The sequence below is a fragment of the Tamandua tetradactyla genome, chromosome 3, assembly GCF_023851605.1.
Source record: "Tamandua tetradactyla isolate mTamTet1 chromosome 3, mTamTet1.pri, whole genome shotgun sequence".
Classification (NCBI taxonomy): domain Eukaryota; kingdom Metazoa; phylum Chordata; class Mammalia; order Pilosa; family Myrmecophagidae; genus Tamandua; species Tamandua tetradactyla.
Genome location: NC_135329.1, coordinates 104,456,417 through 104,480,158, shown reverse-complemented (window position 1 = coordinate 104,480,158; position 23,742 = coordinate 104,456,417). Strand labels below are relative to the sequence as shown.

Sequence of the window (23,742 nt, the reverse complement as noted above, 5' to 3'; positions counted from 1 at the left end):
TTTTTTTTTTACTATTATTATTACTTTTCTTTTCTCCATATTAACATTCTATATCTTTTTCTGTTGTGTTGCTAGTTCTTCTAAACCGATGCAAATGTACTAAGAAATGATGATCATGCATCTATGTGATGATGTTAAGAATTACTGATTGCATATGTAGAATAGTATGATTTCTAAATGTTGGGTTAATTTCTTTTTTTCTGTTAATTAATAAAAAAAAAAAAAAAGACAGGGGCTTGGGGGTCACACACACACAAACCCTATTTTTGCAAGAGACGAGACCATGAGCGTGCAAGACTGTGTTTCATTGCACACCCTGATTGGCTGCTGCAGTTCCCAGACTTTGGGTGCATCTTTGTACTCCCCCCCAATTTGCTTCCATTAAAATTCAAGCAAAAAAAAAAAAGATCAAATCTACATAGATGAGAGGGTCTATATCTGAACACTCTATTCTATTCCATTGGTCAATATATCTGTCTTTATGCCAGTACCATGCTGTTTTGATCACTGTAGCTTCATAAGATGCCTTAAAGTCAGCTAGCGTGAGATCTCCAACTTCATTTTTTTTTCCTCAGGATACGTTTAGCACTTTGGGGCACCCTGCCCTTCCAGATACACTTGGTTATTGGTTTTTCTATTTCTGAAAAGTAAGGTTTGGGGATTTTCATTGGTATTGTTTTTGAATCTGTAAATCAATTTAGGTAGAATTGACATCTTAACTATATTTAGTCTTCCAGTTCATGAACACGGTATGCCCTTCCATCTATTTAGGTCTTCTGTGATTTCTTTCAACAATTTCTTGAAGTTTTCTTTGTATAGGTCTTTTGTCTCTTTAGTTAAATTTATTCCTAAATATTTTATTCTTTTGGTTGCAATTGTAAATGGAATTCTTCCTTTGATTTTCCCCTCAGATTGTTCATTACTAGTGTATACAAACTCTACAGTTTTTTTGATGTTGATCTTGTAACCTGCCACTTTGCTGTACTCATTTATTAGCTCTAGTAGTTTTGCTGTGGGTTTTTTGACATATAGGATCATATCATCTGCAAACAGTGAAAGTTTTATGTCTTCCTTTCCAATTTTGATGCCTTGTATTTCTTTTTCTTGCTTAATTGCTCTGGCTAGAACTTCCAACACAGTGTTGAATAACAGTGGTGATAGTGGACATCCTTGTCTTGTTCCTGATCTTAGGGGGAAGTTTTCAGTTTTTCCCAATTGAGAATGATGTTAGCAGTGGGCTTTTCATATATTCCTTTTATCATTATGAGGAAGTTCCCTTCTATTCCTATCCTTTGAAGTGTTTTCAACAGGAAAGGATGTTGAATTCTGTCAAATGCCTTTTCTGCGTCAATCGAGATGATCATGTGGTTTTTCTGCTTTGATTTGTTGATAGGGTGTATTACATTAATTGATTTTCTGATGTTGAACCATCCTTGCATACCTGCGATGAATCCTACTTGGTCATGATGTATAATTCTTTTAATGTGTTGCTGGATTTGATTTGCTAGAATTTTGTTGAGGATTTTTGCATCTATATTCATTAGAGAGATTGGTCTGTAGTTTTCTTTTTTTGTAATATCTTTGCCTGGTTTTGGTATGAGGGTGATGTTGGCTTCGTAGAATGAGTTAGGTAGTTTTCCCTCTTCTTCGGTTTTTTTGAGGAGTTTGAGGAGAGTTGGTACTAATTCTTTCTGAAATGTTTGGTAGAATTCACATGTGAAGCCGTCTGGTCCTGGACTTTTCTTTTTGGGAAGCTTTTTAATGACTGATTCAATTTCTTTACTTGTGATTGGTTTGTTGAGGTCATCTATTTCTTCTTGAGTCAAAGTTGGTTGTTCATGCCTTTCTAGGAAGTTGTCCATTTCATCTACATTGTTGTATTTATTGGCATAAAGTTGTTCATAGTATCCTGTTATTACCTCCTTTATTTCTGTGGGGTCAGTGGTGATGTCGCCTCTTCCATTTCTGATCTTATTTATTTGCATCCTCTTTCTTCTTCTTTTTGTCAATCTTGCTAAGGGCCCATCAATCTTATTGATTTTCTCATAGAACCAAATTCTGGTTTTATTGATTTTCTCAATTGTTTTCATGTTCTCAATATCATTCATTCTACTCTAACCTTTGTTATTTCTTTCCTTTTGCTTGCTTTGGGGTTAGTTTGCTGTTCTTTCTCCAGTTCTTCCAAGTGGACAGTTAATTCCTGTATTTTTGCCCTTTCTTCTTTTTTGATATAGGCATTTAGGGCAATAAATTTCCCTCTTAGCACTGCCTTTGCTGCGTCCCATAAGTTTTGATATGTTGTGTTTTCATTTTCATTTGCCTCGAGATATTTACTGATTTCTCTTGTAATTTCCTCCTTGACCCACTGGATGTTTAAGAGTATGTTGTTGAGCCTCCACGTATTTGTGAATTTTCTGGCACTTTGCCTATTATTGATTTCCAACTTCATTCCTTTATGATCTGAGGAAGTGTTTTGTGTGACTTCAGTCATTTTAAATTTATTGAGACTTGCCCAACATATGGTCTGTCCTTGAGAATGATCTATGAGCACTTGAGAAAAAGGTGTATCCTGCTGTTGTGGGGTGTAATGTCCTATAAATGTCTGTTAAGTCTAGCTCATTTATTGTAATATTCAAATTCTCTGTTTCTTTATTGATCCTCTGTCTAGATGTTCTGTCCATTGATGAAAGTGGTGAATTGAAGTCTCTAACTATTATGGTAGATGTGTCTATTTCCCTTTTCAGTGTTTGCAGTGTTTGCCTCATGTATTTTGGGGCATGTTATGTTCGATGCATAAATATTTATGATTGTTATGTCTTCTTGTTTAATTGTTCCTTTTATTATTCGATAGTGTCCTTCTTTGTCTCTTTTAACTGTTTTAGATTTGAAGTCTAATTTGTTGGATATTAGTATAGCTACTCCTGCTCTTTTCTGGTTGTTATTTGCATGAAATATCTTTTCCCAACCTTTCACTTTCAACCTATGTTTATCTTTGGGTCTAAGATGTGTTTCTTGTAGACAGCATATAGAAGGATCCTGTTTTTTAATCCATTCTGCCAGTCTATGTCTTTTGATTTGGGAGTTCAATCCATTAATATTTAGTGTTACTACTGTTTGGGTAGTACTTTCCTCTACCATTTTGCCTTTTGGATTTTATATGTCATATCTAATTTTCCTTCTTTCTACACTCTTCTCCACAGCTCTCTCTTCTGTCTTTTCGTATCTGTCTCTAGTGCTCCCTTTAGTATTTCTTGCAGACCTGGTCTCTTGGTCACAAATTCTCTCTGTGATTTTTTTGTCTGAAAATGTTTTGATTCCTCCCTCATTTTTGAAGGACAATTTTGCTGGATATAGAATTTTTGGTTGGCTGTTTTTCTCTTTTAGTAGTTTAAATATATCATTCCACTGTCTTCTCGCCTCCATGGTTTCTGCTGAGAAATCTACACATAGTCTTATTGGGTTTCCCTTGTATGTGATGGATTGCTTTTCTCTTGCAGCTTTCAAGATCCTCCCTTTTTCTGTGACCTCAGACGTTGACTAATAAGTGTCTTGGAGAACGTCTATTTGGATCTATTCTCTTTGGGGTACGCTGCACTTCTTGGATCTGTAATTTTAGGTCTTTCATAAGAGATGGTAAATATTCAGTGATAATTTCTTCCATTAGTTTTTCTCCTCCTTTTCCCTTCTCTTCTCCTTCCGGGACACCCACAACACGTATATTTGTGCTCTTCATATTATCATTCAGTTCCCTGAGTCCCTGCTCACAGTTTTCCATTTTTTTCCCTATAGTTTCTGTATTTTGTCGGATTTCAGATGTTCCATCCTCCAGTTCACTAATCCTAACCTCTGTCTCTTGAAATATACCAGTGTAGGTTTCCATTGTTTTTTTCATCTCTTCTACTGTACCTTTCATCCCCATAAGTTCCATGATTTGTTTTTTCAGACTTTCTATTTCTTCTTTTTGTTCATTCCTTGCCTTCTTCATATCCTCCCTCAATTCATTGATTTGGTTTTTGATGAGGTTTTCCATGTCTGTTCGTACATTCTCAATTAGTTGTCTCAGCTCATGTATCTCATTTGAACTATTGGTTTGTTCCTTTGACTGGGCCATATCTTCAATTTTCCTGGTGTGATTTGTTATTTTTTGCTGGCGTCTAGACATTTAATTACCTTAATTAGTTTATTCTGGAGATTGCTTTCACTTCTTTTACCTAGGGTTTTCTTCCTAGATGAATTTGTTGTCTATCTGTTCTTTGACCTTCAATTCAGCTTTTTCCAGACCTCTAGCTTTGGTTTTGTTTAACAGAGGATAATTTTTTAGTTCTTGTTTTCTTGTTTCTTGCCCTGCTTGTATGGTGTCTTTTCCCTCCCCACCCTTAGGAGGGTCTACGTAGTTATTATAGACTCTAGCCGGGTTTTCTCAGACTGAACTGGCCTCCTATCAGGGGGAAGGAGTCATCTGCGTCAGTGAGACCCAGCAGGTTAAAAGACTTTCTTGTGAAGTTTCTGGGCTCTGTTTTTGTTATCCTGCCCACTATGTGGCACGTCTGCCTGTGGGTCGAACCAGCAAAAGATGCTGTGGTACTTTTAACTTTGGAAGACTCTCCCTCCTGGGGGTATGGTGGAGATGGAGGAGAGGTTGTAGGCTGGTTTTAATGGCTTCAAATTGCCAAGCTCTGGGGTCTGAATTCCTTGAGAGAGGGATTCCACCTGAGTTGGGCTTCACCCCTCCCCTGGGGAAGGCACAGGTGGGAGACAGCCCTGAAAGCAGCCCATTTCTGCCTATGCCTGGGGCAGTTGCAGCCTGAGAAGTCCCGCCGCTGAGTCCAGAGGTTGCCAAGTCTCTGTAGAAACACAGCCACTAAAAACTCTGTTTCCTCCCCTTTCCTCTCTTTCTGTGAGCCCAATGAGCGACCTCTGCCTTGACCAGGTTTAGAGTCTCTTTCCTTTCCCTCTCGGAAGCCTCCTGTGGGGGAGGGGCGCCGGGCATCGGCTGCCGCGGCTTGGGGAACTCACGGTTTTGGGGAGGCTTACAGCCGGTCCAGCTGGTCCAGGCTGGGGTACACTGTGTGTCCGGTCACTGACATGTGTCCGGTCACTGACGTGCCTCCGGGAGCTGTTCTGTACTGTTTCTAGTTATTTAGTAGTTGTTCTAGAGGATGAACTAAAACTCACACATTGCTAAGCCGCCATCTTGGCCCTTCCTAAGAGGATATTATCTTGAGTGAAATAAGTCAGACACAAAAGAACAAATATTGTATGGTCTCATTAATAAGAACTAAGAATAATGAGCAAACTGGGCACTGAAATCTAGAGTATAGATTGCTAGGAGATAGAAACAGGGTAGAGAATGGGCAGATGATATTTAATTTGTAAAGAGTGCTTAATAAGGTTGCTTGTAAATGTTTAGTAATGGCTAGCACAAGACTATGTGATGGTAGCACAATATTGTAAGTGTAACTAGCAATGCTGAGTGTGAGTATGGTTTGAAGGGGAAAAGCAGGGTCATGTATTATCACTAGAAGGAATGCTAGATTACAAAATATGTGACTGAATAGCATAGCGAAATCTATAATGGACAATGACTGTGGTTAATGAAACAAATATACAGAAGTTCTTACACGAACTAGAACAATTACACATCACTATTACAAGGTATTAATAACAAGGTGGTATATAGGAAAAATACAATTAATGCAAACTAAGGCTGTAATTACCAATGACATTTTAATATTCTTTCATCAATTGTTTCATCAATTCTCTCAAACAGATAAGCAACAACAGGAATGTTTATGAGGGGTATGGGACTCTTTTTTTTGGAGAAATGAAAATACTCTCATATTGATTGTGGTCGTGAATGAATGTGATTATCCCAAAAGCCATTAATTGTACACTTTGGAAGGATTATATATGGTTGGTGTGTGAATAAAACTTTTTTAAAAAAAAAGCAGAAGCTGAAGTGATTACAAGAGGTTTTAGCTCTAGAAAAGGATATTAGTATAACATGTTCCAACAATGCTAATATATTAGCAAAAAAAGTACAAACCCAAGAGGGACAATTAGAAATAAATGAAAGCATGTAAAGTTGCAAAAATGTACAGATGAAGAATGCCATGGCAAGTCCAAGTGGTTACCCAGAGGGAAGGCTGGGATCCAAAGGTCTGGGATCCGTGAGGGAGTTCAGAAGAAGAACAGCATGAGGAAATTGAAATTGAAGAGGAGTCTAAACAAGTGAGGCCATCAATATGACAAAACTGAAAACAACCAGGGACCCTGATGACCATCAGGACAAGATCCCTACTCAGAAGCAAATAGTAACGAGGGAGTGTACCCCCGCAGAGTTAGAATTAACAGAAAAGTTTAAACAGAAGGACTGAAAGAGTTATCGCCACTTGGTTAATAAGATTAACAGGATGCAGGAGAACACAGCATATGCTTTCAGGAGTAGAAATGGCAAAAATGACTAACCTAACTACACATCCCTCTCTTCATCAGCATCTTAACCAGGCACAGCGAAGACCTGATGGCATTCGAAATGTATTAAGTATGGTACATTTTTGCTGCAAAAATGGCCTGCCCTAATGAAGGGGATATGCCATCCACAATAAGCAGATGGTGATCTATGGAAGAATTGCAGGACATAGTCGGAGAACTCAGTATGAAGCATGCATTATATGCTGAACACTTTCATGACCTGATGATGAGCTGTTCAGTGCTAATATGGAAGATAAAATCCTCCAAACTCCACCTCCAGCCTGGTATGGGACATCAGCAGCTATTATAAGCCCAATAATCGGCCAGGTCATTCACTGGGTGGCAAAGGCAATAGGTTTGGGTGAGATGGAAAGAAGCGGGTAAAGAAAGTAACAAAGGAGACTTTGCAATGGAAGGGGCAGAAGAGGAATGTCCATGTAACCTGGAGACAATTATGGACTGCTTTAATTGCTGCAGGCACCCCCATAGAAAAAAAAAACATAAACAAGCTAATGTATATTAGTAGCACTCTGGCAAAAGTTGCCTAAGGGAAAAGGGTATCAGCCTCTGCCTATGTTTAAATCTGTGCCATCAGTTATCACTCACACAGCACTGCCCAAGGAAAGTAAATCTGGTATAAGGGGATGGATACTCCTTATCCCTAAAGACTATGTGTAGGGGCCAGTTACCTGCAAATACAGATGACAGGAGGCAATCAGAGGCCTTATGTAGAGCTAGTTAACCACTGGTCTCCAAAAACCATTTGCATGTTATTGCAACATGATCCTGGAGCAGAGGGTACACCTATCTAAGGGATCTCTGCAAATTTAATGGACCCATTAAGGTGATAGAAAGGAGCAGTGTAAAGTACCCTAGTATTGCAAATCAGGTGCCTCTCCCCACCACCACCACCCCAACCCTGGCCCCAAAAGTATATTTTATATATTTCTCCCAATTCTGAATATATGTTAGGGGTAAATGGGTTACCCCTAGACTTTACCACCACCATTGGTGAATTCCGCCTCTCCAACCATGCAATAAAATCAATTATACAGGGTGCTGCTAGTTGGTCCCCACTGCCCCTGCCTCCACCCAGAAAGGCCACCCATACCAAATAATATCACCACCCGGGTGGACATGCTGAAATCAGTGAAACAATACAAGAACTGGCCAGAGTGAGTATCATATGACCTGCACAGAGCCCATTTAATAGTCCTGTATGGCCAGTGAAATAAAAATTTGATAGTAGATGGAGAATGACAGTTCATTATCAAGAAGCGAAGAAGGCTTTTCTTCTTATTCATGTTTCAGTGTCAAATATTACAATGCTTCTCAACAACTTATCAAGAAGTTAGAAGAGTTCCCTTATGTATTAGTAGACAGGCTTTTTCAGTATCCCACTAGCTGAAGGTACCCAAGACCAGTTCGCATTTATGTGGGGAGCACAGCAGTGGACTTTCCAGGTTTTGCCACCAGGGTACATACACAGCCCACCATCTGTCACGAAATGGTGGCAGCTGGTCTAGCAGAGCGGCAAAGGCCACCAAATGTTGTTGTACTTCACTATATTGATGATACCATATTTTTGATAGTATTACACCACTAGAAACAGGGGCTTGCCATTCCACCACCTTTTAACAAAGAACTGAGTATGGGACATGAACAATGCCAAGATCCAGGGGCCTGAAAAGTCTATAAAATTCCTAGGGGTGATTTGGTTAGGTAAGACAAAGGTTGTTCCAGCATAGATAAAACTACAAATGTGTCCTACTCCCCACACCGTAAATGAACTGCATTTACAGGCTTATAAAATTACTGGAGACTCTTTCCACTTGACTTAAAATACTTCAACCATTAAATAGATTAAAAAGGGGGGGCTCACTCCATATTGGGGTTCACCCCTATGAAACTTATTCCTGCAAAAGATAGAGAAGCTAAGCCTACTTATAATTATGCCTTAGAGTCACCCCCAGAGAACCCCTTCTGTTGTTCAGATGTGGCCTCTCTCTCTAAGTCAACTCAGCAAGTGAACTCACTGCCCTGCCCCCCTACATGGGACATGACTCCTAAGGGTGTAAATCTCCCTGGCAACATGGGAAAGAAATCCCAGGATGATTTGGGACCCGGCATCATGGGACTGAGGAAACCTTAGTGACCAAAAGGGAGAAGAGAGAAATGAGACAAAATAAAGCTTCAGTGGCTGAAAGATTTCAAACAGAGTTGAGAGGTTATCCTAGAGGTTATTCTTACACATTATATAGATACCCATTTTTAGTTTATGGTGCATTGGAGTGTCTGGAGGGAAATACCTGAAACTATTGAGCTGTGTCCCAGTAGCCTTGATTCTTGAAGACAATTGTATAAAGATATAACTTTTATAATGTGACTGTAGGATTGTGAAAACCTTGTGTCTGATGCTCCATTTATCCAGCGTATGGACAAAAGAGTAAAAAAAATAGGGATAAAAATAAATAACAGGGGGAATAAGGGTTAAAATAAATTGGGTAGATGGAAATACTAGTGATCAATGACAGGGAGGGGTAAAAGGTATGGGATATATGAGTTTGTTCTTTTTTTCTTTTAATTTCTTTTTCTGAAGTGATGCAAATGTCTTAAAAAAAATGATCACGGTGATGAATACATAACTATATAATGATATTGTGAGCTACTGACTGTATACCATGTGTGGACTGCATATGTGTGAAGATTTGTCAATAAACACGTTTTTTTTTTAATTGGAAAGGGTGGTCTGAAGCACTGAAAAATAAAACCTTAAGATAAACAGGGGCTCTGTCTCTTCATCAAAGGCTCTTAAGAGTCCCAGCTATGGAAAGGAACAGAACAGTGATATAGATCAATTGAAAAACAACTTTAGTTTTGCTCTTAAGCAAACATGGCCTCTAACAACGACTTTGCCAATGAGTGGATGGATCCAATACTTGTATTTGGCCTACAAGTGCTTGTGCACAGGCTAGCACACTACAAAAGTGGCATGCTTATTTGCAAAAAATGGAGTTCTCTCCATTCTAGTCCACTAGGTGAATAGTTAATAAATTATTGGGGCCAGTTATGTATGTAGAGAACCCAAACTCCCCTACACCACCCATACTAGCACTAGAGTAAGTAGCATCAATAATAGAGGTTATAAAAAGAGGGACAGAAAGATAAAGAGAGGGATAGAAAGATCAAAGGTGATGGTGGAATTATCCAGAGAAGATAGGATTTAACAAATGAATATGAACGTTGAATCCTTAAATTGATATCTCTTTTAGACTCCAGTATCTTAGAGCAGTCAGAAGTAAAAACCTAAAACTGTGGAATTGTAACCCATGTCAAAGTCTGAAATATGTTTTACAACTAATTGTGGTGCTAGGCTTTGAAATTTATTGCTTTTTTTGTATATGTGTTATTTTTCACACAAAAAAAAAGATTTTAAAAAGTTGATTGTGATGATTAAAAAAAAAATTTAAGCCTTCTAGCCTCCTATATTCTGGAGCAGCTAAGGAAAAATCTGAGAGGATCCAATGGTAGCCAGTGGCAAACTCCAGGATCTGTCCTGTAACTACTTGTTGAAGAGTGCTTTGAAAACTATTGCTTTATTTCCTTGCTTTGTATGCATGTTATATTATACAATTAAAAAGTTAAAAAAAAATTTTAAAAAAGAGGGTATAGGAGCCCCATTGGAAGATGACTGAAATGCTGACAGTTCCTGCAGATGATAGCCCCTATGACAGTGAGCAATACCAGTTCAAATAACTATGAGACCATATGAATGGATGAAGAGAAATGTCTGAGAACCAGTGGCTAAGCTATGAGCTGTCAAGATGGTTACAATTTGTGAGCCTATGTCAATTTTCACATGTACCAATAGCTGATGGTCCATGTATCATGGCCTGACTCTGGATGAGACAGTGGCAACAGGAGAAATGAACCATAGCCAATAAGGATATATGGGCTAAAGTTCTGTTGGAAGATATCTGGGTTTGAGCACAAAAAACCCAAAGCCAAAATACGAATTTGGCACATTACAGCCCATACTTCAAACACAACATGGGAAATCTAGAAGCCAATACAATAGCTAAAATTAGATGGGTTGAATCCTCCCAATCCTAAAGAATATCTAGGGCATTACATAAGATTCTACAAAGGTTCCATGCACTAGGGTAACTTTCCAGAAACCTACAACCTCCACATGATTCCCTGGACCAGATAAGTCCTGAAATGTTGAAAGGCCAACCTCTCCAGAACATCAAGTAGTTCCATCTCCCTCTCCCATATTATCAACAGCTCCTTCCAATATGAAAAAGTTAGAATGGGCATAGCTCAAATACCTCTAAAGAGTGGGAGAAAAGTCAAAGGTGATGGAGTTTTACAGAGAAGGTATGGTTTAACAAATGAGTATGACAACTGAATCATTATATTGATATTTCTTTTAGTCGTCAGTACCTTAGAGCAGTTAAAAGTAAAACCTAAAATGGTGGAATTGTAACCCATACCAAACTCTGAAATCTATTCTACAAATAATTGTTGTGATGTGCTTTGAAATTTATTGCTTTCTAGTATATGTGTTATTTTTCACAAAAAAAGAAAACACATATATATTTCTTCTAGCCTCCAGTGTTTTGGAGCACCCAGAAGGAAAAATCTGAAATAGTGGAATGGGAACCCATAACAAACACTGAGATCTGTTCTGTATTTACTTATTGAAGTGTACTTTGAAAATCATTGTTTTTTTCATTTTTTTTGTATATATGTTATATTTAACAATAAAAAATGTTTTAAAAAATTAGATGGGACCCCGCAGCGGCCGGCCAGGGCGGCTGGGCAGTGCGGCGGGGGCCGGACCGGGCTGGCTGAGGGGCGCGGGGCGCCGCCATGAATGCGGCGGTGGTGAGGCACATGTAGGAGGTGCTGGGGAAGGTGATTCGGGGGCCGCCTCTGACGGAGAAGCTGCTGAGCAAGCCCCCCCTTCCGCTACCTGCACGACATTATCACCAAGGTGATTAGAATAACTGGCTTCATGAAGGACCTCTACACAGATGCCGAGATGAAGTCCAATAATGCAAAGGATAAAGATCAAAAATTGGCTTTCTTCAGAAAGCCATCAATGTGGTCATAATGGTTTCAGGAGAACCACTGTCTGCCAAACCTGCCCGGATTATGGCTGGGCATGAGCCGGAAAGAACAAATGAGCTGCTCCAACTCATTGGAAAATGCTGCATCAACAAGCTCTCCAGTGAGGATGCAGTGAAGAGAGTTTTATCTGGAGAGAAGGGAGATGCCAAAGGAAAATCCTCATTGATGCCAAAATCTCAAGAACTGGATAATAAGAATGCTAAAGAAGAGGAGTCCAGAATTCATAGAGATAAACAGGATAGAAGAAGCTCTGAAATAAAAGAGAGAAGTACAAGCAGAGATCAAAAACAGAAAGTAGATTTGAAAGAAGAGAGTAAACCAAGAGAAAAAGAAAAGGAAAAGACCAAGGAAAATGACAGAGATGGACATAAAGATTCCAAATGAGACAAGCACAGAGAAGGAGAGAGAGAAAAAAGTAAAGTCAGGGCCAAGCAGGAGCAAGAGCAGGAGAAAGACAAGGCCAACAAAGAGTGGGAGAAGGACTCCAAGTGTGAAAAGGAGAGGGAGAGGAAAAACGAGGGTGGGGAAGACAAAGAGAAATTGAAAGACCGAGACAGGGATCACAACCATGACAAGGGAAGAGACTGAGAGAAGGACAAATGGAGAGGGAAGAACGGGGAGCATTCGAGAGACCCTGACAGGGACAAGACCCGAGAGCATGAGAGGTTCAAGAGAAAGTCTACTGGCTCAGGAGAAGTATCTAAGAAGCTGTCAGATGGATCCTTTAAAGACTCCAAAGCTGGAACAGAGACTGAGGTTTCCACTAAAGCATCCAGGTCACTGATGACAAAAGCATCAAAACGGCAGTCCAAGAATTCAGTGGACGGCATCACCTTTCTTGGATGCAGATGGCAAACTGAGGCTAGGAGAGATTCATAACTGGCCAGACATCCCATCTCTAACAGGTGGCACAGCCGGAATTCCAACCCACATCTGAGGTCTTACCACTACAACCCAATGTCCCTCCACTGGGTCTGGGGCTGTCTCACTGTCCCCTCACATATCACTGTCATGCCCTGACCCACAGCCACTGCAACAAGCAGGAGCACCCCTCCCACAGCTACCCGGGGGTGGCCATGGTGGGGCCAGAAAGACCCTCTGCATCTGCAGAGAGGCTGCCCCTCAGAGGCTCTTTCTCTCTTGTCAGCAGTGGAGACATCTCCCAGACCCCTTTGATGTCCCTTCTGCCCCCTGTTCCCTGCCTGCCCTTGAAGGAATGGTGGCAGTTCCACCTGTTTCCGAGCTTTGATAGTCACACTCAGTGTGAAGTAAAGTAAATGGGGATTCCCACTCTTGGTATGAAGCTATTCCAAACATTATGCAAGGAATCTGGATAAACCATCCTCTCTCCCTCTCCCTCCCTCCCTCAGCTCTCCTCTCCTCTCCTCTCTTTTTCATGCCAGCCTAAATGCCTTCTGATAACAGCCTAAGTGCTCAGGCAATGTAAACTAATTATGCTGGTAAATTTCCTGGATAAAGAAAATTTAAAAAATCATTTCAAAGTCAAAAAAAAAAAAAAATTAGATGGGTTGACGAAAACCATGACGAGGCAGTCTGGCTACACGTAAAGAACGTATGGAATATAAAAGAGTACATCTCCCTTTGAAATACAGCAGTGTACTTATGGCCTGTAGGTCCCGTCTAACATGGGCATGACAGAGGTATCCCCTACCCCTTAATGCAGAGCAGATAATTGCAGGGATCACAGACCAAGCAACACTGACAAATAGGCTATATAGGAACTCTTATTCTGTCAGATGGATAAAAGTATGTACTAACCTGTGTAGATACTCCTTCAGACATTTTGTAGGCTTTTGGATGTCAACATGTGAATGAGCTTAAACAAAACAAGGCCTTAAGAAACTTTCCTGCATGTATGGGTATCCAAAACACAATGACAATGACCAAGGCATCCATTTTACACGTCACGGAGTCCAAGAATTGAGGCCATAACCCAAGGTACCCACCAAATTTGGTACACTTTACACTTGAAAATGCCACCCAAATGGGTTGGTATTCATATTCATGGGGGACAGGGAAAGGAATTAGCAATAACTGACTTCTATTTTAAATGGAGAACGCCCCCAATGCTCTACTTTACAGCCAGCCTCCTCTACAGAAGTCAACTTCTATTACAGCTTAATACACAGGCTCCTTTATATCATGTCCTATGTGATGCCATAGAAACCTTGGGGGCTACAGTTTGGTACTCCTCCCCAAGGAAGAAACCAATATTGGGAACTATCCTGTCAGGATATGGACCTATAAACTTCCCTATTACCAAATGGTTATGACCTCCCCATATCAGCTCCCATTAAACTTCCTGTATTTTGTCCTTAGGTTAATGGTTCTAATCTTTACAATAGAAGGAAATGATGCCTGAAATGTGCAACCAAAGTGGCTGCAACTTATAACCAGATCAACTGCTGGGTATGTGGACAGTTGCCAACTTTCACGGAAGATAGAATGCCTCAGACAATATTGTCTTTTAATCTAACAGAGTGGGGTTTGCCTCCTAACATTAGTAGGCATGGTATTAGTAGAGATGTCTTATATTGTTGTGGTGAACTCTGCCTCCAGATACAGCCCTCAGTTGCCGCTTAGGGTTATTCATATAAGAGAAGCCTGTAGAATGTAAAAGTTGGTTTTCTGAGAGTAGAGTGTGAGGCCATAAAACAGAGAAGGCATAAATTCCTAGAAAAGGCAAAAAAAAAACCCTCCTATAGGATAGTATCCTCAGCACAAATGCTATCAGTACTAGAACCACTCCTGCCCATATCAGTAACTTCAAAGAAACATGTTTACAATCTTGCAGATACCAATTTAGCTCTGTGCTTTCCTTGTTCTTATCCCATAAAACCTCCCTGGAACTCCAGGCAGCACAGAGCACTACTCTGATATCCTATGCTATTCAGGACCAGCTTCTCTGTCTGTAAGTTCCCTATAAATGTTACTATTTTGCTATATGGAGCGGTTTAGCTTCACTTTTTTTTTTTTTATCTTAAATGCCTATCAAACTTTGGCAGAACCTTATTGTGTAGGATCACAGCCAGACAATATGACAAACCCTCTCTCCCAGGTAAGAACATCTTAAAGTACATGTGCACATTCCTAAGCATAATAGCTATCTGTACCAGAACCACTCCTGTTACATATCAGTAATTTCAAAGGGACATGTTTATGATTTTGCAAATCCCAACTTGGCTCTATGCCTTCCTTGTTCTTGCCCTGTATTAGCCCCCCTGTAGACCTATGGGCAACACAGAGCACTACTGTGAACATCCTGTGGCCACTCAGGACCAGCTTCTTGATCCGTAAGTTCCCTACTAAACTGCTACTAATTTATTACATGGAGTGTCCTGCTTCACTTTCAGTCTTAAGTACCCACTGAACATCAGTGGCACTTATTCTATAGGTTCACAGCAAGACACTTGTGTTCATCAAAAGGCAAAGTTAAGGGTGGGCCACAGTGGCTCAGCAGGCAAGAATGCTCGCCTGCCATGCCAGAGGACCCGGGTTCGATTCCTGGTGCCTGTCCATGTAAAAAAAAAAAAAAAAAAAAGGCAAAGTTAAGAAAATGATTTATAGAGAAGCCATGGACTAGAGGAAGCACTTAATATACATGTAATCAGAAAAAAGAACTCACAACCAGATATATGAGGACAATAAACAAACCAATTTTTTAAAAGAATGAACAACAGACATGAGAAACAAAAGATACAAAGGATTAATAAATGCAGTAATTGCATTGAATTATCAGATGACTACTCCATATCACTATACAGCAATAAAATACAAATTAAAAGCACAATGATAAACTATTTCAAATGCAAAAGAATATATAAAAATAAAAATCTGGCAATTCCAAGTGTCAGAGAATGTGAAGCAAACTGAAATCTCATATACTGCTAGGATAATAAAAACAGTACAACTTCTTTGGAAAATATTTTCGTAGTTCTAAACAACTTTAACATGGGCCCATCTCCCCACAGAAGCTTTAAACAACCACCAAGAAATGGCAGAAAATTCTTTCTAAAACTCCAGAAAACAATAAAAGGATTATAGTAACAGGGCACACCACAAATCAAGGAAAAGGCTACTTAAAACCCATCGGATCAGCTCATGCCCTCGCTGCCCCCACCCACACACACACACTTTGCTAGCTCTCAATGAAGCCAGTGCTTCTGGTACACAATGCTGTCTCAGTTCTGGAGGAAGCAGACTAACCCTTGTGCATATACTGGAGCATATGTCTGATCCAATCTGTCTCTTGGCCCCTCAGGACCCACCATCCCAGAACTTGCTCTGCTTGTAAAAAGTGACTCACAGAGCTCTTCTACAGAACGCTGTGTGAAAGCAGTCAAGTCATGTTGGCTGGGGCAATGGATTGTCGGCTATAGGACATACAGTCCACTGCTCAGGACTATGAGGAAACTGTTTCCTAGGAAAGAGGGGACATTCAAACCTTTGTGAACAGGAAAATTCCTAGTTCATGCCCTAAAAAAACACATGCCCAGAAAGCATCAAAAAGGCACTGATGCTTTGCCTAGAGCTAGTCTCCAAAACCAGTATATGGATGAGCCCTGAAGGAGAACTTCACATGACTCAATCTGCAAAGACTGAGAACAATGTCTTCTTTCTTTTCATTCTTTTATCTCGCTGCTGTTAGCATCCAGCATTCAAAGAACGCTCTGTCACAATACTAGCTGGATATAACCTTTAAAAATATATACCTGATATAAACAATGGACAATCACTAATAGCACTATCTTAATAATCTTTCATCAGTTGTAACAATGGTACCATATTAATAAGAAGTGCCAGCAACAGGGGAGGATATATGGGAACACTGAATTTTTCACGTTTTTTCTATAAACCTATAACTTCTCTAACTTAATAAACAAATAAATAATTTTTTTAGAAAAGAACAAATGCCTCATAGTCTAACTTCCAGCAATACATTAAATATCAAAATGTCCAGGGTGCCACAAAGAAACAAGAGGCAATGGCCAAATAAAGGAGAAAATTAATATATTAAAGACTATCAATGATAGGCACTGAAAGTAGCAAAGACTTTTTAAAAATAGTCCTAAATAAGTTCATCTTTGAGTTACAGGAAAACATGGACATGGGACTAAGGAAAACAACAGATGAGCACAAAAAAAATAACAATAAACAGATGGGAAATTATGAAAAGAAACCAAACAAAGCCAAAGACCACATGGTAACAGAACTTAAAAATTCACTTATCAGGTTGAATAGCTTATTGGAGCTGGGAGAAGACAGAATCAGAGAACATGAAGATAAAACCATATGAAATCATTCCATCTGAAAAGCAGAAAGAATAAAGAAAACTGAACCTGTGGGATACCATCAAGCTTACATATATAGTGGAAGTCCCAGAGAAGAGAGAAAGGGACAGACAACCTGTGGGACACCATCAAGAATACACACATATAGAGGGAGTCCCAAAGAAAAGAGAAAGGGACAGGGAAAATATTCAAAGAAATAATGGGTGACAACTTCCCAAATTTCACAAAAGACATGAATATACACATCCAAGATAATCAACAAACTCTGACTGCGATCAACCCAAATACACCTATAGCATACCAAGTTATAATCAAACTGTCAAAAGCCAAAGATAAAGAGAAAACTCTGAAAGCCGCAAGAGAGAAGCAACATGTCACATACATGTTTGTATTATACAGCAATGGTGCAGTGACTGTGGAAAACAAAATGATGGTTCTTCAAAAGTTAAAAAACAGAATTACCACATGACCCAGCAACTCAACTTCTAGATATATAGCCAAAAAAAAAAAAAAAATTGAAAACATGGTCACAAACAAATACTTGTGCACCAATCTTATTCTTTTAAAAATTATTTAACTTTTTAAAATTTATTTCTTTTTACTCTTTTCTTTTACATTTGTGCACCAATCTTTACAGCAGCATTATTTACAATAGCCAAAAGGTGAAAACAACCCAAATATTCATCAACAAATGAATGGATAAACAAAATACATTACATAAAAACAAGGGAATATTATTCAGCCATAAAAAGAATGAAATTCTGATATATGCTGAAACATGGAAGAATCTTGAAAATATTATGCTCAGTGAAATAACCACGATACATAAGGGCAAATATTGTTTGTTATCACTTAGATATCTAGAAATAGCAGATCCACAAAGACAGGGAGTAGACTAGAAGATATCAGGGGAAGGGGGAAAGGTGAAAGGAGAAGTATCTATTTAGGAGATACGGAGTGTTTGCAAACAAAATTTCTACAAAAGGGGCAAAGGATCTAAATAGATATTTCTTTATGAAAGATAAACAAGTGACAACTAAGAGAAGATGCTCCTCGTAACCAGTCATCAAGGAAACGTAAATCAAAACCACGAGATATCACTTTACACCCACTAGGCTGGCTAGATTTTTCAAAAAGAGAGATAATAACAGGTGTTGTTCCTTCAACATTAATACTGTCATGTACATTTCTTCATGCAGCTTTGATCTACTGTAATGTCCCTTCCTGTTAATCTGCAGAACTTTCTTTAGCATCTTTTATAACTGGATTAGTAGTGACAAATTCCCTCAGCTTTTGTTTATCTGGGAATATCTTCATCTATTTTTTTTTTTTAATTTGAGGAAGAAGCCAATGATTTTTATATTATTCTTAAGCTAGAGGGTATTAAATGAGAAAAAAAGTTTTTGATTTAATGAAACTTAAACTTAAGCTAAGAGTAATTTCAAATGAAATTTTCAGAATTCTTGGCAGTTTTTTGTTCTCAGCACTTTAAATATGTCATTCTCCTGCCTCCCTGCCACCATGGTTTCCAATGAGTAATCATACCTTAATCTTATTGAGGGTCTCTTGTATGTGACATGCTGCTTCTCTCTTGTGGCTTTCAGAATTCTCTATCTTTGGCATTCAACAGTTGGATTATAACATAGTGTGGCATATGTCTATTTGGGTTTATCCTGTTTAGAGATCACTGAGCATCTTGGATGTGTATATTCAATGTCTTTTGTTAAATTTGGGAAGTTGTAAGTCATTATTTCCTTAATTATTCTCTCCGTCCTTTTGTTTCTTCTCCTCCTGGGACTCTCACAATGTATGTATTGGTATGCTTGATGGTGTTCCACAATTCCTCAAGCTCTGTTCACTTTTCTTCATTCTTGCTCCTTTCTGCTCCTCAAACTGAATGATTTCAATTGTCTTATTTTAAAGTTCTTATTCTTTCTTCTGCCAACTTGCTATTCAACCCCTCCAGTGAATTTTGAAGTTCTGTTGCGTGTGATCTTTGGCTGAGTTTTCTTTTCATAAATACTCTCCTTTGTGTTCATCTATTGTTTTCCTGATTTCCTTTAGCTCTTGGAACATAATTAGGACATTTTTTAAAGCCTTTTTCTGGTATCTCCAAGGTCTTCATCTTTGACGGTTTCTAATGTTTTAATTTCCTTTGCCTAGGCATTGCTTCCTGTTTCTTTGTATGTTTTGTAACATTTTGTAGAAGCCTGGAGATCTTGATATTTTAATGTGTTATTGTTGGAATTTTAGATTCTGAGGAGTCTGTTTCTTCAGTTTGTAACCAGTCAGCATTAAGACAGAGCTTTCCTTGAATGCTGGGATCTAACTTAAAAAAAAAAGAAACATCTTTCCCAGTCTTTGATGATTGCCCTGTGCAAACACTCTCCTCTAGGGCTTACCTATTCAATAATTTTGGAAAATTGTTTCAGGTCAAAGCATAGGGGTCTCCCTGATCCTCTGTGAACATGTCTTGTCTTGGACATGTGTGTGGCCCTACGAATTCCCCTGTTCACAAGGGTAAGAATGCAACCTCTTTCCTAACAAACAGTTTCTTTTTGGTCTTGAGTACTATCCTGTATGCCCTATAGTCAGCAATCCCTTGCCCCAAGCAGTTCAACTTGATTGTTCTCCCACAGCATTCTATAGGAGAGCTTGGGAAAGACACCTTTCATAATCAGGGCAACTTCTGGGACAGTGAGCTATCACCAGACTGGGGCAGACATATATGTTTCCAGTACGTGCATGAGGGTTACTCTGCTCCCTCCAAAACTGAGAAAAGAAATGCACACTGTGAGCATTGCTTATCTCCACACAGATCTGGTAACAGGTAGAGGACGTACCAGCCTGGGTGCCACAAGATCCTACCATTTATAAGTAGCCTTTTTCTTGATTCAACATTCACCCTTTTATTGCATCCTTTAACTGTTTTCTGGAGCTTTGAGAAAGATATTTTTGCTAGTTCTTGCCGGTTGTTCATACTTCTGAGAGAAGACAGGGGTCTAAGACTTTTCTCTCTACCATCTTTATTGGGGTCCAGTGTTTATTTGTGATATGTGGCAATGTTCTAAAATTGACTCTGGAAGATAGATGCACATATCTGTGAATATACTAAAAAACAGTGAACTGTACACTTTAACAGGTAAATTGCATCATATGTGAATAAGTATCTCAATAAAGCTTCTTTCAGCATTGCAGGAGTGGAGAAATAGGTGTTTCCATGTACTGTGTGGGGAGAGTTCAAATTGATTCAAACTCTTTTGGCAGACGTCATAGCTATTCTACTAAAATAAAAATTACATCCCCTTTGACCTAGTAATTACATTTAGAAATCAACGCTACAAGAAACATTCACATAAGTATGCAAGGGCATGTACAATAATGCTTACTACAACAGTAATGTAACTGTAAAAAGTGGGAACGATATATCTTTTAATGAGGATGTTTAAATACTTATGATACGGGTATAAAATGAATTACAATGCTACCACTAAAAGGATGAAATAGTTGTATATGCCCTGTCTTGGAAAGATGCCCACAAGATAAAAACTTAAAATAAAGATAGCTGCAGCATAAGACACATAATGTGAAGGCCTCTTTTTCTCAAATGTAATGCAGATAAACAATTATATAAGGATAGAAAAGAGTCTAGAAGAGAATAACAAACTACTAAAAGTTATTAGCATTGGAAAGTAGATGAGGCAAGTAATGAAGAGGGGACTAGCATTTTAAAATATATACATCACTATTGGGTGGGCCACGGTGGTCAACAGGGGTAGGCCATGGTGGCCTCAGGAGGCAGAGTTCTCTCCTGCCATGCCAGAGACCCAGGTTCGATTCCTGGCGCTTGTCCATGCAAAATAAATAAATAAATATACACACACACATCACATTGGGTGGTGCAATGGTGGCTCAGTGGCAGAATTCTCACCTGCCATGCTGGGGACCTGGGTTTGATCCCCAGTGCCTGCCCATACAAAAAAAAAAAAAAAATATATATATATATATATATATATATATATATATATATATATATATATGAGAGAGAGAATGAGAGAGAGAGATCAGCCTATTTATTTACACTGAACATTATTTTTGTTATTAAGGGTCTTAAAAGTAAATTTAACAAAAGATTTTGGGCTCATATGTAGAAAAAAGGAAAGGATAGTGAAACCGATTTCAGGGTATCCACACCACAGGACAACCTCCTAGATCATACGACAAAACTGCTCCAATAGTTCTCCATAAAATCCAAAAAAAATGTTTACTTATCTTCCTATATTTTTTCTGAAATTCCAGAAGCATTCCTTTAAAACTATTAAAAACTTCAGGCATCAGGACTAAATGGTGGAAAGGAATTTAAGGCTAGGAGCCCAAAAGGACTTTCTGGGCCAAACTGCGCCCTTCTTAAGTTAAGGAGCTCTGTGCTTAGAAAAGTAAGACGTTCTATTTCACTTTTATTTTACTTAGCATTTCAATAAAATATGAACTAAAACAATCGCTGTAAAATCAGGTGATTATCATCCATTCAAATATTAAACACACTAATAAGACTGCTTTCTACTTAAAGTGTAATTAGCATTGTAATTTAGAGATGAGGGCTATAAAGACAGGAAACACAGGAAAGAAGTAGGTAATTTTGGAGCATTCAACCTGTAAGCTGGCAAAATTTTAGGTTCTGGGCCTCAAGGGTCAGGATAAATAGAAGCTGAGAACAGCCTAAGTTGGAAGGAAGACAAATTTCACCAACTTAAAAATTATAAGCCCTGTTTCCAAAAATGAGAGGAAGCTATAATTTCCTAATTACCACACAGACCTATAGTCTCTCTTATACAAACTGTCCTAAAAGTTTATGTTCAAATAGGCTTTTGGAAGTGTACTCCAGCAAAAGTAAATACATTAATTATAAAAATTATATATAAATGCAAACAAGTTAAAATCTAAAACAGTAGCTTTTATTTAACCATTTCGGGGTCATAGGCTCCTCTGAGTACATGACGAAAGCTATGGACCATTTCAAAAAAAACTATGCATATTCATGTTCAAAATAAAGCATGCATACAATTAAAAGAGACCCAAGACTCCAAATTAAAAATTCCCATATATATGGTAATGAAGTTCCTCTGTCCACAAAAAAAACCTATATCCTTTAAGGGGGTTGAACTTTTAATTCAAATTACATGGTAAAATCTAACTTCCATTATGAATTTTTTAAACAAGAGAGTTCAGAGACGTGGCTAGGGATTAGGTTCCTGGACAACTCCAAATCACTGTTTTTATTTTTCATAAAGGGAGGAAGAGAGAACACTGATAACTGAGAAGGAATGTATTAAATGACCATGGAGCAAGAGTAAAGGATTTAAAAATTCGGATATGAGCAAGGGTAGCAGAGGAAGATCGTTTTGATAAACAATAAGTGGGAGAACAATATCAGGTGTATAATGGGCCCTCACAAATGAATGAATGAATGAATGAATGAATGAACAAAGCAAACAAATGAACAAAAGGAAATGGATAAAAAGGAGGAAGAGTCCCGGAAGTAGGAAGATAAATAAGCTTTTGTGTTTTAGCCTGGAAACATAACTATTTTAAACATCTCCTTGCATGTACATTCGAAATTCTCAAAAACCCTTTTAACAATCAAATTTTTAGAAAATGACTCATCCATAAAATCTGCCAATTGCTGTACAATAAAAAATTAATCAGAAAATTATTAAATCAAAGAAAAAACAGAAAACCAGAAAGTAAAGAAAAATAATTATTTACAAATCTCAAATCAGAGAAATTTCATTATCTAACACTTACTTTAAAATGTACCTCTCCCTGCCCCCACAAAAAATGTACCAGACCATCTGGAAAAAGACTTTCTATATTTAATAAAATGCTTCTAAAAATGCCACTATCACCATACTTTAATAACTCCAGGTAATTAAATGTGATTTATTTACATGGTATATCTTACTTATCCAAAGGTGGGGAACACGACAAGTTCAGGGGGTTAATCACATATCCTGTGAAGGCCGCCAATCAACAAACATTTAATGAACACATACAATGAATAAAGCAATGTGTCCTATATATTTAATAAATGAATCAGAAAATGGACTATTATTATTAATGGTATCGGAACATACCCTCTGTATGCTGGAGAGAGAAAAAAAGGTTAACAGTCATAGCAATAGGAACAAAGTTGTGAGGAATGCAACTAGGTGAATGAACCTTAAGGAGTTGTATGTTGGATGAAATATCAGAAACAAAAAGACAAATATTATCATGCCTCACTCATATGGACTAACTACAAAATAAAAATCAGTGAACTGCAGTCAAGAGCATGGATTATCAGGTTGGGGTCTACTGTAAAGGGTCCTAGATTGTAAGTGCTTACAGAAAATTCACATACATTCACTAGTTATAACTGTTATTTCTGAATTCTGAGATACTAAGGTATTTGTTTATAATCTGGTCATTCCCAGAAACTTCCGGAATTTATGTGACACTGAGAACTCTGAAGCTATCAAAGTCAGCATTACCTTATGCAGCAACTGTCTTAAAAGTTGAAAAAGGGATCTGACTTCAAGTAAAGATATGAATGAAGCTGACCTGGATAGGACTAAGGTAAGTCATAATAATGAGTAAAGGATGATGTGATCCATATTTTAACACTTCAACTTCTATGTCAGACCAAAGAGAAAGATGTTTATTTGTGTGCAAAGTTTATATTTTGGGTAGTAAATTTCCTAATTTCACTTGTATGGTCAGTTTAGCTGAACACCATAAGTACATGGAGTCTTGAATAGGGCGTGAGAACTGTGTTAGTTTG

At 38.4% G+C, this 23,742-nt stretch overlaps 1 protein-coding gene and 1 pseudogene across 5 annotated transcripts in view; one reads left to right on the top strand and one right to left on the bottom strand.

The window, feature by feature from the left end:
• RAB3GAP1 (RAB3 GTPase activating protein catalytic subunit 1) overlaps positions 1-23,742 on the bottom strand; it is a 193,525-nt gene that overhangs the window by 146,809 nt on the left and 22,974 nt on the right. The gene's annotated exons all lie outside the window — the stretch shown is intronic.
• On the top strand, positions 11,350-12,489 carry LOC143676769 (TRAF3-interacting protein 1 pseudogene; annotated as a pseudogene).